Source organism: Saimiri boliviensis, chromosome 4 (genome assembly GCF_048565385.1).
Source record: "Saimiri boliviensis isolate mSaiBol1 chromosome 4, mSaiBol1.pri, whole genome shotgun sequence".
NCBI classification, from domain to species: Eukaryota; Metazoa; Chordata; class Mammalia; order Primates; family Cebidae; genus Saimiri; species Saimiri boliviensis.
In genome coordinates, this window is record NC_133452.1 from 87,180,421 (window position 1) to 87,200,422 (window position 20,002).

Sequence of the window (20,002 nt, forward strand, 5' to 3'; positions counted from 1 at the left end):
TGTTCTGTTGCTCAGGCTACCAGTGGCTCAAGTGATCCCCCAGCCTCAGTCTCCCAAGTAGCTGGGACTACACGTATGCACCACCATACTCAGCTAATTTTTTTTTTTTTTTTTTAAAGTATAGAGAAGGTCTTGCTATGTTGCCCAGACTGGTCTCGAAGTCTTGGGTTCAAGTGCCCTTCCTGGCTTGGCCTCCCAAAGTGCTGGGATTACAGGTGTGAACTAGCATGCCAGGCTGCGGATTTGTTTTCTGAATGGTGAATTATGTATATCTGGAATCTGCTTTGTGCTGAGCAGAAAATGCATCTTTTAGGCTTGGTGATCTCTTTATCTTCCTTTTTGAGGTTAGCTTTGTTCTCTTCCCTCTCTTTTACTTCTGAAAACTCCTCTAGTGCCCCCTTAATTTCATCACTGATTCCTCAAACAGTTCTCAGAGACTCCTTCAAATAAAAATAATTACAACGATATTTCTCATTCTCACAGCCTCACCATCTTCTCTGAATCCTGACAGCCACTGCATTGTAGAGATTCTTCTTCATAGTAGAATACTCCACCTTCACAATTAGTTGATAATGTTGTCTGCCTAAATAATTACCCTATTTTTGAATATGTATTACAATGCTGTGTAAATACCTGATGTATGCCTGATCATGTCAATATCCTGTAAGCCAGCTCTGAATTTTAACGGCTGTATCATTTGCCTCTTTCTAAATGTATCCACAATACTGATCCTAAAGGAGTATGATTTTCTTACAACTGATGACCAGCCTTGCAGCTGGGCTAACATGGCCATGGCCTCTTGGCCTCCTAGGGGATGACTTTTAGATAGAACCCCAAGTGCATGATTTATGAAAAAAATCATTGATAAACTGAACTTCATTAAAATTAAAAACTCTGCTCTACAAAAGGCAATGTCAAAAGAATGAGAAGACAGGCCACAGACTAGGGGGAAATAGTTGCAAAAGACACATCTGATAAAGGATTGCGATTCAAAATATGCAAAAAAACTCTTTAAATCTTAACAATAAGAATACAAGACCAGGCCTGTTGGCTCGCTCCTGTAATCCCAACACTTTGGGAGGCTGAGGTGGGCAGATCTTGAGGTCAGGAGTCAGAGATCAGCCTAACATGGTGAAACCCCATCTCTACTAAAAAAAACAAAAATTAGCCAGGTGTGGTGGTGTGCACCTGTAATCCCAACTACTCAGGAAGCTGAGGCAGGAGAATTGCTTGAACCCAGGAGGCGGAGGTTGCAGTGAGCCAAGGGCGTGCCACTGCACTCCAGCCTGGGCAACAGAGGGAGACTCTGTCTCAAAAAAAAAAGAAACAAAAGAAAACAAACAACGTGATCAGGGCACAGTGGCTCACGACTGTAATCCCAAGACTTTGGGAGGCTGAGGCCGGTGGATCGCCTGAGGTCAGGAGTTTGAGACCAGCCCGGCCAATATGGTGAAACCTCGTCTCTACTAAAAATAAAAAAATTAGCTGGGTGTGGCCTTTTATATTAAAAACTACTCAGGAGACTGAGGCAGGAGAATGCTTGAAACTGGGAGGCAGAGGTTGCAGTGAGCGAGACTGTGCCATTGAGCTCCCGCCTGAGCGACAAGAGTGAAACTCCGTAGTTAAAAAAAAAAAAAAACAGGCACGGTGGCTCACGCCTGTGATCCCAGCACTTTGGGAGGCCAAGGCAGGTGAATCACCTGAGGTCAGGAGTTCAAGACCAGCCCAGCCAACATGGTGAAACCCTGCCTTTAAAAAAAGAAAGAAAGAAAGAAAAAAGAAAACAACCTGATTAGAAAGTGGGCAGAAGAACTGAGCCGATTCCTCACCAAACATCTACAGATGGCAAGTAAGCATACGAAAAGGTGTTCTAAATCATATGTCATTAGAGAATTGCAGGTCAAAACAATAATGGCTGGGCGCCGTGGCTCACATCTGTAATCCCAGCACTTTGGCAGGCCAAGGTCGGCGGATCACCTGAGGTCGGGAGTTCAAGACCAGCCTGACCAACATGGAGAAACCCCATCTCTACTAAAAATACAAAATTAGCTGGGCATGGTGGCGCATGCCTGTAATGTAATCCCAGCTACTCAGGAGGCTGAGGCAGGAGAATTGCTTGAATCCAGGAGGCGGAAGTTGCAGTGGGCTGAGATCACGCCACTGTACTACAGCCTGGGCAGTAAGAGTGAAACTCCACTTCAAAAAATATATATAATAATAATGATGTACCACTATGCATCATCTGTTAGAATGGCTAAGATACCAAACACTGGCACATCAAATGATGGTGAGAATGTGAAGCAACAGAAACTCTCATTCATTGCTAGTGGGAATGCAAAATGGTATATTCACTTTGAAAGACAATTTAACAGTTTTTTTTTTTTTTTTTTTTTTTTTTTGAGACGGAGTTTCGCTCTTGTTGCCCAGGCTGGAGTGCAATGGCGCGATCTCGGCTCACCGCAACCTCCGCCTCCTGGGTTCAGGCAATTCTCCTGCCTCAGCCTCCTGTGTAGCTGGGATTACAGGCACGCACCACCATGCCCAGCTACTTTTTTGTATTTTTAGTAGAGACGGGGTTTCACCATGTTGACCAGGATGGTCTCGATCTCTTGACCTCGTGATCCACCCGCCTCGGCCTCCCAAAGTGCTGGGATTACAGGCTTGAGCCACCGCGCCCGGCCTAACAGTTTCTTATGTAATTAAAAGTACTATTATTATACAATCCAGCAGTTACGCTCCTTGGTATCTGCCCAAATCAACTGAAAACTTATGTCCACACAAAAACCTGCACACAGATGTTGATAGTGGCTTTATTCGTAATTGTCAAAACTTGGAGGACCAAGTTGTCCTTCAGTAGGTGAACGGATACCCAGCCAGAGCAATCAGGCAAGAGAAAAAAATAAAGGACTTATAAATTGGAAAAGAAGAAAGTCATATTGTTCCTGTTTGCAAATGACATAATCTTATACATAGAAAAACCAAAAGACTACCAAAAAACTGATAAACAAATCCAGTAAAGTTGCAGTATACAAAATCAACATGCAAAAATCAGTAGTGTTTCTATACATGAACAATGAACTAGTTGAAAAAGAAATCAAGAATGCAGTTCCATTATAATAGCTCCAAAAAAAAAAAAAAAAAAAAAACACCCTATGAATAAATGTTACCAAGGAGGTAAAAGACTTCTACAAGGAAAACTAAAAACACTGATGAAAGAAATTGAAGACAATACAAACGCAAAGACAGCCCATGTTGATGGATTGGAAGAATTAATATTATTAAAATGATCATATTGCCAAAAAGCAATCTACATGAAGATGATACAAATGCAAAGACAGCCCATGTTCATGGATTGGAAGAATTAATATTATTAAAATGATTGTACTGCCAAAAGCAATCTACAGAGTCATTGTAATTCTTACTAACATGTCTGTATATTCTTCATAGAAATAGAAAAAAAAAATCCTAAAATTCATAAGAAACCACAAAAGACTGGGTGAGGCATGGTGGCTCACGCTTGTAATCCCAGCACTTTAGGAAGCCAAGGTGGGTGGATCACGAGGTCAGGAAATCAAGACCATCTTGGCTAACATGGTGAAACCTCCTCTCTACTAAAAACACAAAAAATTAGCCGGGCATGGTGGCATGGACCTGTAGTCCCAGCTCCTCGAGAGGCTAAGGCAGGAGAACTGCTTGAACCGAGGAGGCGGATGTTGTAGTCAGCTGAGATTATGCTACTGCACTCCAGCCTGGCTACACAGCAACGCTCAGTCTCAAAAAACAAACAAAAAAGAAACCACAAAAAACCCCAAATAGCCAAAGCAATCCGGAGCAAAAAGAACAAAGCTGAAGGCATCACACTACCAGTCTTCAAAATATACCACAAAGCTGTAGTAACTAAAATAGCATGATAGTGACATAAAAACAGACACATAGACCAATAGAAAATAATTTTTAAAACTCCCAAATTAATCCATGAATCTACAGCCAACTGATTTTTGACAAAGTTGCCAAGAACACTCACTAAGGTAAGGACAGTCTGTTCAATAAATGGTGCTGGGAAAACTGAATATCAATATGCAGAAGAATGAAACTAGACCCCCACCTATCACCCTCTACAAAAATCAACTGCAAATGGACCAAAGACCTAAATGCAAGATCTGAAACTGTGAAACTACTAGAAGAAAACATAGGAGAAATGCTTCAGGCATTGATCTGGGAAAGATTTTATGAACAAGACTTCCAAAGCCCAGGCAACAAAAGCAAAAATAAACAAATGGGATTATATCAAACTAAAAAGCTTCTGCATAGCAAACAACACAGTGAAAAGACAACCTACAGAATAGGAGTAAATATTTGCAAAGTATTCAGCTAATCAACTATTCACAGGGGATTAATATCCAGAACATACAAAGAACTAAAGATCTTAACAATAAAAAAATTCAATTTTTAAAATGGGCAAACGATCTAAAAGACATTTCTCATAAGAAACCATATGAGCCGGGCGCGGTGGCTCAAGCCTGTAATCCCAGCACTTTGGGAGGCTGAGGCGGGTGGATCACGAGGTCAAGAGATCGAGACCATCCTGGTCAACATGGTGAAACCCCGTCTCTACTAAAGGTGCAAAAAATTAGCTGGGCATGGTGGCGCGTGCCTGTAATCCCAGCTACTCCGGAGGCTGAGGCAGGAGAATTGCCTGAACCCAGGAGGCGGAGGTTGCGGTGAGCCGAGATCGCGCCATTGCACTCCAGCCTGGGTAACAAGGGCGAAACTCCGTCTCAAAAAAAAAAAAAAAAAAAAAAGAAACCATATGAATGGGCCAGGTGCAGTGGCTCACGCCTGTAATCCCAGCACTTTGGGAGACCGAGGCAGGTGGATCACCTGAGGTCAGGAGTTCAAGACCAGCCTGGGCAAATGGTAAAACGCTTTTTAGTACAAAAATTAGCTGGGTGTGGTGGTGGGCACCTGTAATCTCAGCTACTCGGGAGGCTGAGGCAGGAGAATTGCTTGAACCTGGGGGTCGGAGGTTTCAGTGAGCTGGGATCGCACCACTGCACTCCAGCCTGGTGACAGAGCAAGACTCCTTCTCAAAAAATAAAAAATAAAATAAAATAAAATAAGAGACACCCACATCCCCATGTTTACTGCAGCACTATTAACAACAGTCAAGATACTCAAATCAACCTCGGTGTCCAACAGCAGATGAATGGATGAAGAAAATGTGGTACATATACACAATGGAATACTTTTCAGCCATAAAGAAGAATGAAATTCTGTCATTTGTGTCAATATGGATGAAACTGAGGACATTATGTGAAGTGAGATAAGCCAGGAATAGAAAGCTAAACACTGCACGTTCTCACTCACATGTGGAAGCTTTAAAAAGCTGACCTCATAGAAGGAAAATGTAGACCAGAAAAGACTAAAGAATGGGAAGGGGAGGGGAAAAGAGGCATAGTGAGATATTTGTTAAAGGTTACAAAATTACAGCTAGATAAGAGGAATAAGTTCCAGTGTTCTATACCACTGTTGGATGACTACAATTAACAATATAATATATAGTTCCAAATAGCTAGGTGGAGGAGACTAAATGCTCCCAAAACAAATAAAATGATAAATGTTTGAGATGATGGATATGCTAACTACCCTGATCACTACACATTAGGTATATTGAAACATTACTATGTGCCCCATAAATATGTAAAATTATTATTATTATCATTATTATTATGATGATTTTTTTTTTTGAGACGGAGTTTCACTCTTGTTACCCAGGCTGGAGTGCAATGGCGCGATCCCGGCTCACCGCAACCTCCGCCTCCTGGGTTCAGGCGATTCTCCTGCCTCAGCCTCCTGAGTAGCTGGGATTACAGGCACGCGCCACCATGCCCAGCTAATTTTTTGTATTTTTAGTAGAGACAGGGTTTCACCATGTTGACCAGGACGGTCTCGATCTCTTGACCTCGTGATCCACCCGTCTTGGCCTCCCAAAGTGCTGGGATTATAGGCGTGAGCCACCGCGCCCGGCCTAAAATTATTATTATTTTTTTGAGACGGAGTCTTGCTCTTTTGCCCAGGCTGGAGTGCAGTGGCACAATCTTGGCTCACTCCATCCTCTGCCTCTTGGGTTCAAGTGATTCTCCTGTCTCAGCCTCCTGAGTAGCTGGGACTACAGATGGGTGCCACCGGGCCTGGCTAATTTTAGTGTTTTTAGTAGAGGCAGGGTTTTAATATGTTGGTTAGGCTGGCCTCGACTCTTGACCTCGTAATCCACCTGCCTTGGCCTCACACAGTGCTGGGATTACAGGCGTGAGCCACCGCGCCCGGCCAATATGTATAATTATTATGTGGAATAAACTAGTGCATCCAGACAATGGAATATTATTCCATGGTAAAAAGAAATGAGTTATCAGCCGGGCATGGTGGCTCACACTTGTAATCCCAGCATTTTAGGAGGCCAAGGCAGGTGGATCACTGGAGGTCAGGAGTTCGAGACTAGCCTGGTCAACATGGTGAAACGCTGTTTCTACTAAAAATACACAAATTAGCCAAGTGTGGTGGTGCGTGCCTGTAGTCTCAGCTACTCAGGAGGCTGAGGCAGGAGAATCACTTGAACCTGGGAGGTGGAGGTTACAGTGAGCCAAGATCAAGCAACTGCACTCCAGCCTGGGCAACAGAGAGAGACTCTTGCCTAAAAAAAGAAAGAAAGAAGGAAAGAAAGAAAGAATGAAGGAAGGAAGGAAGGAAAGAAAGAAAGAAGAAAGAAAGAAAGAAGAAAGAAAGAAAAAGAAAGAAAGAAAGAGAAAGAAACGAGCTATCAAGCTATAAAAAGACAGAGAACTTAAATGCATATTACCTAATGAAGAATGCCAATCTGAAAAAGCCGCATGCTATATGATTCCAAATAGTCATATGCCACATAGTTTTTGGTCAACAATGGACTGCATATATGACAGTGGTCCTATGAGATTATAATACCTTATTGTTACTCTACCTTTTCTACCTTTAGATAGACAAACACTTGCCATTGTGTTACAGTTGCCTACAGAATTCAGTACAGTAACCTGCTATACAGGTTTGTAGCTCAGGAGCAATAGGTTGCACCCTATAGCCTAGGCGTGTAGTAGGCTATGGCATCTAGGTTTGTGTAGATACACTCGATGATGTTCACACAATGACAAAATCACCTGACAACTCATTTATCAGAACACACTCCCCTCATTAAGTGATGTATGACTGTAGATGACATTCTGGAAAAGTATACTATGGAAGTAGAAGAAAGATCAGGAGTTAGGGGAAAGGGTGAGATGAACAGGAAGAGCACAGAGGATTTTTAGGGTAGTGAAAATATTCTGTACATTACTGCAATGGTGGATACATGTCATATGTTTGTCAAAAACCAAAACATGGACACCACCAAAAGTGAACCCTAAGGTAAATGCTGGCCTTTTGGTGATAAAATGTCAAAGTAGGTTCATCACATGTAACAAACATATCATTAGGGTGCAGGGTGTCAGTACTGAGAGAGTCTCTGCATGGGTGGGGATAGGAATTATACGGGAACTCTGTACTTTTACAGCTCAACTTTGCTGTGAACCCAAATCTGCTCTAAAAAATGTATTAGTTAAAAATTTTATTTAGCCGGGCGCGGTGGCTCAAGCCTGTAATCCCAGCACTTTGGGAGGCCGAAGCGGGCGGATCACGAGGTCAAGAGATCGAGACCATCCTGGTCAACATGGTGAAACCCCATCTCTACTAAAAATACAAAAAATTAGCTGGGCATGGTGGCGCGTGCCTGTAATCCCAGCTACTCAGGAGGCTGAGGCAGGAGAATTGCCTGAACCCAGGAGGCGGAGGTTGTGGTGAGCCAAGATCGCGCCATTGCACTCCAGCCTGGGTAACAAGAACGAAACTCCGCCTCAGGAAAAAAAAAAAAAAAAAAAATTATTTATGCGTAAGAACATACAAATGGTTACTTATTATAGCAAAAAAATTATAAACAACCTTACAGTCCAATGGGAGGGAAATGGATATATGAACTACATCCCACAACCACTCAGTTATATTTATGAAGTATTTATAATAAACAGGTCAAATGCTGAGAAGTTGAAAAAAGCAGTAGATACAACTGTAGAAATGGGATGATAACATTGTGTATTGCAAAAACACTAGGAGAACAATACCCTAAAATGTTAGCACTGAGTTGTCTTTGGGCATTAAAATTTGTTTTAATAAATGTGTGTTTTTTTATTCTAAAACACGAGACATAAAAATATATAAACGGCCTGGGCATGGTGGTTCATGCCTGCAATCCTAACTCTTTGGGAGGCCGAGGCAAAATTGTTTGCAGTCAAGAGTTCCAGACCAACCTGGCCAACATAGTGAGACCCCATTTCTATTTCTTTTTTTTTTTTTTTTCTTTTTCTTTTTTTTTTTTTTTTTTGAGACGGAGTTTCGCTCTTGTTACCCAGGCTGCAGTGCAATGGCGCGATCTCGGCTCACCGCAACCTCCGCCCCCTGGGCTCAGGCAATTCTCCTGCCTCAGCCTCCTGAGTAGCTGGGATTACAGGCATGCACCACCACGCCCAGCTAGTTTTTTGTATTTTTAGTAGAGACGGGGTTTCACCATGTTGACCAGGATGGTCTCGATCTTTCGACCTCGTGATCCGCCCGCCTCGGCCTCCCAAAGTGCTGGGATTACAGGCTTGAGCCACCGCGCCCAGCCCTCTATTTCTTTTTAATAATATTAAAAATGTTAAGTTATAAATGTAAAAATGTTAATTAAAAAAATTTAAAAGACATTAGGCCGGGCGCGGTGGCTCACGCCTATAATCCCAGCACTTTGGGAGGCTGAGGCAGGTGGATCACCAGGTCAAGAGAGGGAGACCATCCTAGTTAACATGGTGAAACCCCATTTCTACTAAAAATACAAAAATTAGCTGGGCATGCTGGCACGTGCCTGTAATCCCAGCTACTCGGGAGGCTGAGGCAGGAGAATTGCTTGAACCCAGGAGGCAGATGTTGTGGTGAGCCGAGATCGCGCCATTGCACTCCAGCCTGGGTAACAAGAGCGAAACTCTCAAAAAAAAAGAAAAAAGAAAAAAGAAAAAAAGACATTAATGTGCAGAGAACAGAAATCACCCCAAATCCTATCAAGTTGCCTTGAATAGGAAGACTTCAGCCCAGCGCAGTGGCTCATGCCTGTAATCCCAGCACTTTGGGAGGCTGAGGCAGGCAGATCACCTGAGGTTAGGAGTTTGAGACCAGCCTGACCAATATGGTGAAACCCTGTCTTGGAAAAAAAAAAAAAAAAAAAAAACGGAAGAAAATAATTAACTTTAGGCTGGGTGTGGTGGCTCCAGCCTGTAATCTCAGCACTTTGTGAGGCCAAGGCGGGTGGATCACCTGAGGTTAGGAGTTCAAGACCAGCCTGGCCAACATGGTGAAACCCCATTTTATCAATTATTATTTAAAAAAAAAGAAGAAGAAGAAAAAGAAAAAGAAAAAAAGAAAAAGGAAGACTTTAGGGGATTTTCTTTTCTTTCTGTATTCTATTATTTGTAGAGTTTCTAGTATTAGCAGAAAATCTGCTTATACATATATTCTTTTTTTTTTTTTCATTTTTTTGAGATGGACTTTCTCTCTTGTCACCCAGGTTGGAGTGCACTGGCATGATCTTGGCTCACTGCAACTCTACTTCCCAGGTTCAAGCTATTCTCTGCCTCAGCCTCCCAAGTAGCTGGGATTACAGGCATGCACCACCATGCCCGACTAATTTTCATATTTTCAGTAGAGATGGGGTTTCACCATGTTGCCCAGGCTGGTCTCAAACTCCTGACCTCAAGTGGTCTGCCTGCATTGGCCTCCCAAAGTGTTGGGATTACAGGCATGAGCCACCATGCCTGGCCTGATATATTTATATTTTGTAAAAATCTTCCTCACATGTGGGTCTAAGGCTGCCACCGGCCTTTCTAAAGAGCCTTTCTTTCTTTCTTTGAGATGGAATTTCCCTCTTGTTGCCCAGGCTGGAGTGCAGTGGCTCAATCTCAGCTAACCGAAACCTCCAACTCCTAGATTCAAGTGATTCTCCTGCCTCAGTCTCCCGAGTAGCTGGGATTACAGACATGTACCATCATGCCCGGCTAATTTTGGATTTTTAGCAGAGACAAGGTTTCTCCATATTGGTCAGGCTGGTCTCGAACTCTGACCTCAGGTGATCTGCCTGCCTTAACCTCCCAAAGTGCTGGGATTACAGGTGTGAGCCACCGCACATGGCTATGGAGCCTTTCAAAACTTCCAGTTTTAATACATTGTTCTCCTTTATCTGCAGTCTCAGTTACGTCTCTCCTAGCATTTATCATAGTTTACAGTATATTTATTACCTGTGTATAACATTTCCCTCAAACCCTGAAGGCAGGGACAAATCTTACCAATTTTTCTTTTTCATTATTAAAAATACTTCTTTAACGCTTCATGAATTTACGTGTCATCCTTGCACAGGCACCATGCTAATCTTCTCTGTATCATTCCAATTTAATATATGTGCTGCTGAAGTGAGCACAAATCTTACCCATTTTTATATCCTGCTGCCACCCCGTCCAGCAACTAGTTCTACACCTAGAAAGGTATTATCGACCAGGCACAGTGGTTCATGCCTATAATCCCAGCACTTTGAGAGGCTGAGGTGGGCCAGTCACGAGGTCAGGAGTTTGAGATCAGCCTGGCCAACATGGTAAAACCCTGTCTCTACTAAAAATATACACAATTAGCTGGGCGTGATGGCAGGTGCCTATAATCCCAGCTACTCCAAGGCTGAGCCAGAAGAATCGCTTGAACCCAGGAGGCATAGGTTGCTGTGAGTCGAGATCATGCCACTGTACTCCAGCCCAGGCGACAGTGTAAGACTCTGTCTCAAAAAAAAAAAAAAAAAAAAAGAGCCGGGCGCGGTGGCTCAAGCCTGTAATCCCAGCACTTTGGGAGGCCGAGGCGGGTGGATCACGAGGTCGAGAGTTCGAGACCATCCTGGTCGACATGGTGAAATCCCGTCTCTACTAAAAATACAAAAAATCAGCTGGGCGTGGTGGCGTGTGCCTGTAATCCCAGCTACTCAGGAGGCTGAGGCAGGAGAATTGCCTGAACCCAGGAGGCGGAGGTTGCGGTGAGCCGAGATCGCGCCATTGCACTCCGTCTCAAAAAAAAAAAAAAAAGAAAGAAAAGAAAGAAAGATATTATCAAATGTTCCTGCCACATCCCTGCCAGTATCCCTGTCTGTCCCCTCCCAGCCTACACGAGGGATGCACAGAAAGGACCTGTCTCCTTTGACAGAGGAGGCTGATGATCTAACACTCTTCTGACTTCCTAGCTTGCATGCTGTTCCATCTCTTCCTCCCACAGACCAGGACTCAAAGGGCAGGGTATTTTCTCTGGAAGGACCCATATCATAATGCACCTTTGTATGAAGCAGCAACCTTTGCACCGTCTCCAGTTAGTACTTTTGGAGGAATTAGTTTATCAGATTAACTAGTTGGCACCTTAACAAGCATGCAGAATCTACTCAGGAACAGAGAAATAAGAAAACTAATGTGCGGTAGGAAGCAGGTGGCAGAGTGAAGACCTGGGTAGTGGGAAATGGTGTGAGTCCTCTGGGTAGAAAAGGTAAACTGGGAGCAAAACCAGCAAGGGGACAAGGATTGGGCTGGGTAATGGGTAAGTTATAATGGCCTCCTCCCTCATTTAAGAGGCCATTACAATCAATTTTACCTACTTTACCAAACAGCTTAAAGCCAAAGTGGGAGCTCAAAACCAGGAAGGAGCCAGGCACAGTGGCACACGCCTGTGGTCCCGGCTACTCAGGAGGCCAAAATGAGAGGATCACTTAAGCCCAGGAGTTTGAGACCAGCCCCAGGAACATAGTTAAGACCTCAAAAACAACCCAGTTATGGGATGAGAATCTGGCTTGAGTTGCTTCACCACCACCTAGAAAAGCCCCATGGGAATCAGTAGGAATTACACCCACTCATCTCTAAGGACCATTCCCAGCTGGGATTTTAGAATTTCAGGTGATGGCCGGGCACAATGGCTCATGTCTGTAATCCCAGAACTTTGGGAGGCTGAGGCAAGCAGATCACCTGAGGTCATGAGTTCGAGATCAGCCTGGCCAACATGGCAAAACCCCGTCTCTACAAAAAATACAAAAATTAGCTGGGCATGGTGGTGCACACTTGTAACCCAGCTACTCAGGAGGCTGAGGCAGGGGAGTCGCTTGTACCTGGGAGTTGGAGGTTGCAGTGAACTGAGATAGTACCACTGCCCTCTAGCCAGGGTGACAAAAGTAAAACTCCATCTCAAAAAAAAAAAAAAAAAATTAGATGATATTATAGAAAAACATAATTTACCAAAAACTAACTCAAGAAGAAAGAAAAGCCTCAGTAGTCCTATACATAGAATAACTCTACTTATTATTATCCAAACCAGTATATCTTTAAAAGTGAAAGGAATGCTATTTATAAATATGCCAGGATAATAGCTATAACCCGCCGGGCGCGGTGGCTCAAGCCTGTAATCCCAGCACCTTGGGAGGCCGAGGCGGGTGGATCACAAGTTCGAGAGATCGAGACCAACCTGGTCAACATGGTGAAACCCCGTCTCTACTAAAAATACAAAAGATTAGCTGGGCATGGTGGTGCGTGCCTATAATCCCAGCTACTCAGGAGGCTGAGGCAGGAGAATTGCCTGAACCCAGGAGGCGGAGGTTGCGGTGAGCCGAGATCGCGCCATTGCACTCCAGCCTGGGTAACAAGAGCGAAACTCCGTCTCAAAAAAATAAAAAAATAAAAAATAGCTATAACCTGGCACTAGCCCAAGCAAACCAGGATATATGGTCTATTTATCTACAGTCATTAACACAAATTAAATCAGTAATTTAAAATCTTCCTACAAAGATGATACCAGACTCAGAACGTTTTACAGGAATGTTCTATCAAACATTAAAGAAAGCATCAATTCCGATTTTATGTTGCCTTTCATAGATATTAAAAAAGAAATACTGCCAATTCAGTCAGTGAGTTTAGTAAAATCTTAATTCCAAACCAGCCAAACATAGTATGAGAAGGAAAAGTTAAAGGTTAACGTCACTTACGAGCATAGATGCTAACACCTTGCTCAAAATACAAGCAAACCAAACCCAGCAGTATATAAACAAGATAATATATGATGTCCTAATTGGATTTATCCCAGAAATGCAAAGAAAATTTAACACAAAAAATTAATAGGGCCAGGTGTGGTGGTTCAGGCCTGTAATCCCAGGATTTTGGGAAGCTGAGGCAGGTGGATCACTTATCAGGAGTTTGAGATCAGCCTCAGCAACATGGCAAAAGCCCGCCTCTACTAGAAATACAAAAATTACTCAGGCGTGGTGGTGCACGCCTGTAGTCCCAGTTACTTGGAGGCCAAAGCATGAGAATTGCTTAAACCTGGGCTGAGATGGTGCCACTGCACTCCACCCTGGGTGATAGAGTGAGATCTTGTCTCAAAGAAAAAAAAAAAAAAAAGTTAATGTAGGCCAAGTGCAGTGGCTCACTCCTGTAATCTCAGAACTTTGGGAGGGCAAGAGTTTGACAAGCCTGGGCAACACGATGAGACTCCATTTCTTTCTTTTTGTTTTTTGAGACGAAGTTTTGCTCTTGTTGCCCAGGCTGGAGTACAGTGGCACTATCTAGGCTCACTGCAATGTCCACCTCCCAGATTCAAGCCACTCTCCTGCCTCGGCCTCCCAAGTAGCTGGGATTACAGCTGCCCGCCACCACAAGCAGCAAATTTTTCATATTTTTAGTAGAGATGGGATTTCACCATGTTAGCCAGGTTAGTTGAACTCCTGACCTCAGGGGATCCACTCACCTTAGCCTCCCAAAGTGCTGGGATTACAGGCATGAGCCATTGCACCTAGCCTGATATCCCATTTATACAAAAAAAATTTTTTTTAATTATCAGGTGGTGGAGGTGTGTGCATGTGGTCCTAGCTACCTGGGGAGACTGAAGAAGTAGGATTCCTTGAGCACCAGAGCTTGAGGCTACAGTGAGCTATGATTGCACCATGGCACTCCAGTCTGAGTGCAGACCAAGACCCTGTCTTAAAATAATAATAATAATTAATGTCATTTATAGCACTCATAGATGAAAAATGAAAACTCGTATTATCTCATCTCAACAGATGTAGAAAAAGCCTGTAGTAAGATTTTACATTAAAGTAGATTTAGAGGTTTAAAAAACAAGATTTTTTGATTTTCTCATTCTGTTGTCCAGGCTGGAGTACAGTGGTGTGATCTTGGCTCACTGCAACCTCTGCCTCCCAGCAGCCTCCAGAGTAGCTAGGACTACAGGCACATGCCACCACACCTGGCTAATTTTGTATTTTTAGGAGAGATGGGGTTTCACCATGTTGGCCAGGCTGGTCTTGAACTCCTGACCTCAGGTGATCCACCCTCCTCGACCTCCCAAAGTGTTGGAATTACAGGCCTAAGCCATTGTGCCCTGCAAAAAAAAAAAAAATTAACAACATGCCGAGCGCAGTGGCTCACGTCTGTAATCCTAGCACTTTGGGAGGCCGAGGTGGGTGGATCACCTGAAGTCAGGAGTTCAAGACCAGCCTGGCCATCAGGGTGAAACCCCATCTTATTTGAAAAAAAAAAAAAAAAAACTAGAAATAAAGGAAACTTCCTTTAACTATTAAAGAGCATCTACCCTAAACCTACAGCATTCGTTATGAGTGGGAAGCCATTAAAAGCATTTCCTTTAAGTTCAGGAATAAGTCAAGGCTGCCTGCTGTCCCTGCTTCTAGCTGACAGTAAATTGGAGGCTCTAGCAAAACACAAAACAAAGGAAAATAAATGAAACATATAGAATTGAAAAAAAAACCCAGCTTCATTATTAATAGATGATATGACTACATAGAATCTCTTGAAGTCCACAACTTATTAATATTAATGAGGCGAATGATAAAATGAACAGAATTCATCTAACAATGAGATTTGTTACAGGGATGGCCCAAAAAAGGGAAGACAGGAAGTTCCTATGTAAATGGTGACATTTTTAGTTTAATTATACTACTTCATAGTATACATACACACATGTATATATACACATACATACATTCATACCTATGCACTTATATTCTTTTGTCTGTGTATGCTTCATAAATCAATTTAAAATTTTGAAATAACAGCTGGGTGCGGTGGCGCACGCTTATAATCCCAGCACGTTGGGAGGTCGAGGTAGGCGGATCACGAGGTCAGGAGATCAAGACCAACTGGCCAACATGGTGAAACCCCGTCTCTACTAAAATACAAAAAATTAGCCAGGTGTGGTGGTGGGTACCTGTAGTCCCAGCTACTTGGGAGGGTGAGGCAGGGGTATCACTTGAACCCGGGTGGCGGAGGTTGCAGTGAGCTGAGATAGTGCCACTGCACTCCAGCCTGGGTGACAGAGCAAAACTCCATCTCAAAAAAAAAAAAGTGAAACAACATAATGTTTTTACTTTCTGTATTATACACTTATTGGTTGTTTTATTCTTTTTACAACAAAAATGTAAAAATGTCTATGTTTTTAAAAATGATCAAAGAAAGAAAAAGGACAGAAGGAAGGCTGGAATTTCACCAAGAGCTTGATAGATGGGCGGGTGGATGGCCATGAGGGTGGCTAGGAAGGCCAAGTCTAATTGAAGTCAGGACAAGGGCTTAGTCAAGGACTGAGCAGAGGCTGGTAGAACTGGAGAGAAGTCTGATAGCACTGACCTTTAAAAGGGCAGTTTTTAAAGACTGGTAGGAGGCGGAGCCCAAATGCAGGGGGTTAAATGGTGAATGAATAAATAGCAAAAAATTGGAAACCACCCAAGGGCCTAACAATCAGGGCCTGGCTAAGCAACCATAGTACCATTCATAGAAGAAATGATGCTGTGTCCATACATAGGCAGGCTTATAAAATTAGGTGACGTAAAAAATTTCAGGACACAAAATAGCATTTGTGCAGATTACAATTATGAAAGGACATGCATGTGCTGCGAGAGCCAGAAAGGGCTGGACAGGATCGAGAGCTGCTCACGGATGCTGTTTTAAAGTCTATGGGATTTTGTTTCTTTTTTGGAATGCCGGCGATCCACAAACAAAAACACATAATGTTGCTTTAAAATAAAGAGTGGCTGTGGAAGAAATGGAGACAGCAGGTGAAGGCCACTCGGTGAAGAAACCTGACGGTGACAGGAAGAAATGAGCCGGCAGAGCAGCTGGCAGGGTGTGAAGTCTGGGGACAGCAGCTGGTTGGCCAGCCTGGGGCTGGGAGGAAGTGGACAGAGACAGAGGAGGCTGTTCTGTTTCCTTTATTGTATATATCTCTACCTTATTTTTAAAATTTAAAACATAGTAGTACCTCTTGGCTAGGCACGGTGACTCACGCCTGTAATCCCAGCACGTTGGGAGGTTGAGGCGGGTGCACCACTTGAGGGCAGGAGTTTGAGATCAGCCAATATGGTGAAACCCCATCTCTACAAAAATTACCTGAGTGTGGTGGCGGGTGCCTGTAAACAGAGCTACTCAGGAGGTAAGAGGTAAGAGAGATCTAGACCCAAAAGATAACCAGAAAACACTTTTAAAAAAAGAAAAAGAAAAGAGGTAAAAGATACGTAAGAGGTAAGAGAATCACTTAACTCAGGAGGTGGAGGTTGTAGTGAGCCGAGATCGTGCCACTGCCCTCCAGCCTGGGCAACAAGAGCAAAGCTCCATCTCAAAATAAACAAATAAATAAATAAATAAATAGTGCCTCTTGAGACAAATTCAAACAGTCCAGAGTGTGTATGTATAAAGTGACAGAACTCTCAGCCTCAGCCCCTACTTCCCACCGTCAACTGCTCAGTGTGTAGCATCCCAGGGCTGCATCATATTTTTAATTGTAGTCCATTGGTTTTTTTTTTTTTTTTTTTGAGATGGAATCTTGCTCTGTTGCTAGGCTGGAGTACAGTGGCACGATCTTGTCTCGCCGCAACTCTGCCTCCTGGGTTCAAGCAATTCTCCTGCCTCAGCCTCCCGAGTAGCTGGGACTACAGGCTCACACCACTACCACACCCTGCTATTTTTTTGTATTTTAGTAGAGACAGGGTTTCACCAGGTTGGCCAGGATTGTCTTGATCTCCTGACCTCGTGATCCACCCACCTCAGCCTCCCCAAGTGCTAGGATTACAGGCATGAGCCATTGCACTCCACCTGTTACAAAGTAATTAAATTTTTTTTTTTTTTTTTTTTTTTTAGAGACGGGGTCTCGCTGTGTTGCCCAGGCTGGAGTGCAGTGGCTTCACAGGAGCAATCCCAGTACTGATCAGCACTGGAGTTTTGACCTGCTCCGTTTCCGACCTGGGCTGTTTCACCCCTCCTAGGCAACTTGGTGGTCCCCCACTCCCGGGAGGTCACCATATTGATGCCGAACTTAGTGCGGACACCTGATCGCCCAGAACTCCTGGGCTCAAGCAGTCCTCCCACCTCAGCCTCCCAAGTAGCTGGGACTACAGGCATGCGCCATCGCACCCAGCAATAGGCTGGTTTTTAATTACAAAGTAAGATGGGCTTGTTAAATATAAGATTAGAGAAAATACATAGTGAAATAGTCTAGCCTGTTGAAATCTCCCAACAGAGCTAACTGCTGTTGATTGTTCTGGAAAGGGTCTATGTGCATGTAAATACTTACGTATATACTCGTTTATGGTTTTATGGTTGGTTGTTTTTACAGAAGCAAGAACATTTCCTCCCCCCGCTGCTCTTGTTGCCCAGGCTGGAGTGTAATGGCTTGACCTCGGCACACTGCAACCTCCGCCGCCAGGGTTCAAGTGATTTTCCTGCCTCAGTCTCTTGGTAGCTGGAATTACAGGCATCTGCCACCATATCCGGCTAATTTTTTGTATTTTTTTTTTTTTTTTTTAGTAGAGGCGGGGTTTCACTATGTTGGTCAGGCTAGTCTGGAACGCTTGACCTCAGGCGATCCACCTGCCTCAGCCTCCCAAAGTGCTGAGATTACAGGCGTGAGCCACTGAGCCAGGCTAATTTTTTGTATTTTTTTAGTAGAGACGGGGGTTTCACTATGTTTGTCAGGCTAGTCTTGAACTCCTGACCTCAGGCGAGCCACCTGCCTTGGCCTCCCACAGTACTGGGATTTTCCTATCTCTAGTTGGGCAGTTTCATGTTACATCATGGTGGATCCCTCCCAAGTCACCACTGCCTATTCCACAGGATATAGTAGAAAGGTAAACTTCAGGGAACACAGGGGAATCTCTTTCCTTACAATTGGCAGGAAAGGAGCTATCGAAATAAAAGGTTCAAGAGGTATTGCCTGGAGGGGGGCTGCCTGTGGGGATGGGGAACATGCAGACAGAGAGGGTCTTCTTTCCGTCTTCTTCTCTTAAGCCAGAGTCCCATTCAAATGTAGCTAAGCCATACGGAACTGCAAGGGGGAAGGGCTGTGATTGGAGCCTGAGTGATAAGGGTCACTGCCGGAGGCTGAACTTCCTTGAGCAGACAGCTCTTTTCTCAGCTGTGCGTAGGTCAGGCCTACTTATCAGACACCTTAAGGGGAGGTTGGGGACGGTGGCTTATGCCTGTAATATAACCCCAGCACTTTGGGAGCCCAAGGCAGTTAGATTGTCTGAGCCCAGGAGTTCATGACCAGCCTTGGCAACATGGTGAAACCCCGTTTCTACAAAAAAATACAAAAATTGGGCTGGGCGCAGTGGCTCATGTCTGTAATCAATCCCAGCACTTTGTGAGGCTGAGGCGGATGAATCACCTGAGATCAGGAATTCAAGACCAGCCTGTCCAACATGGTGAAACTCCATCTCTACTAAAAAATACAAAAATTAGCCAGGCATAGTGGTGGGTGCCTATAATCCCAGCTACTCTGGAGGCTGAGGCAGGAGAATCGCTTGAACTCTGGAGGCGGAGGTTGCAGTGAGCCAAGATCTCACCATTGTACTCCAGCCTGGGCGATAAGAGCGATCCTCCATCTCAAAAAAATAAAATTAACAAATTAGCCGGGCATGGTGGTGCACACCTATAGTCCCAGCTACTCGGGACCCTAAGGAGGGAAGATTGCTTGAACCCAGGGGGAGGTTTCAGTGAGCCAAGATTTCACCACTGCACTCCAACCTGAGCGATAGAGCGATCCTGTCTCACAACAAAGAAACAAACAAAAACAAGGGGCTTAAGGGGAGCCCTAGAATAGAGATTCTCAAAGTGTGGTCCCCATACCAGTAGAAGCAGCATCAACAACTCAGAAATGCAGATTCCCGGGCCCCACTCAGTCCTACTGAATCAGAATCTCTCAGCCATGGGTGTTTAACAAGCCCTCCGAGGAATGCAGGGGCAGGCGGAGCTTGGAGAACCTTTGTTCTAGAATGTGGATTTGGGTCTGATTTCTTCATTCCCTCAGGCACCCCCATGTTCATTCTCCTAGAGGACAAGAAGGCCTCAGCCCTGAAGGGGACGGGTTATCAACTTCAGAAGCAGTTTTCCTTTGTGAGCCAGAGGCTGTAGGCACAGGCAGGGATGGAGGTAGTACCTGGAAGAGCCCTCCCTCACTTTCATCTCTCCACACCCCTCTAAATAAAACAGAAAGGGAGGCGGGCAGTAGAAACCCACTGCCTTCCACTTTTCCGTCACTGTGTCCCTTGCCCTGGGGCATCACGCCTTGCAGCATGGAGGACAGAGTGGGGAATGAAGCTTTTGAATGAGGGGGACGAAATGGAATGTGGCTTCGTGTGGCTGGGATGGGGGAGGGAGTTGGAGGGCGAGGAGAGAGGAAGGGAGAGGAAGAATGTCCTCATTTCACCCAGCTGCCTCAGCCTGCACCTGTTCAGCTGAGGCCCAAGGAAAGGCACCAGGCCTGCGAGTAAATGAAACGCGGCCCCACCCCATCTAGCGGGGCCCCTTCCCACACTGCAGCGGGGCCGGGTTAACTGACAGGAAAACTG

General features: G+C 44.4%; 1 protein-coding gene and 1 non-coding gene across 4 annotated transcripts in view; both read right to left on the reverse strand.

Moving 5' to 3' along the window:
• The window catches only part of CCND3 (cyclin D3), a 125,215-nt gene that overhangs the window by 63,177 nt on the left and 42,036 nt on the right, over positions 1 to 20,002 (reverse strand). The gene's annotated exons all lie outside the window — the stretch shown is intronic.
• Positions 10,456 to 10,561, reverse strand: LOC120363404 (U6 spliceosomal RNA). Its single transcript, XR_005578960.1, has one exon. It is a non-coding gene; the product is annotated as a U6 spliceosomal RNA (small nuclear RNA).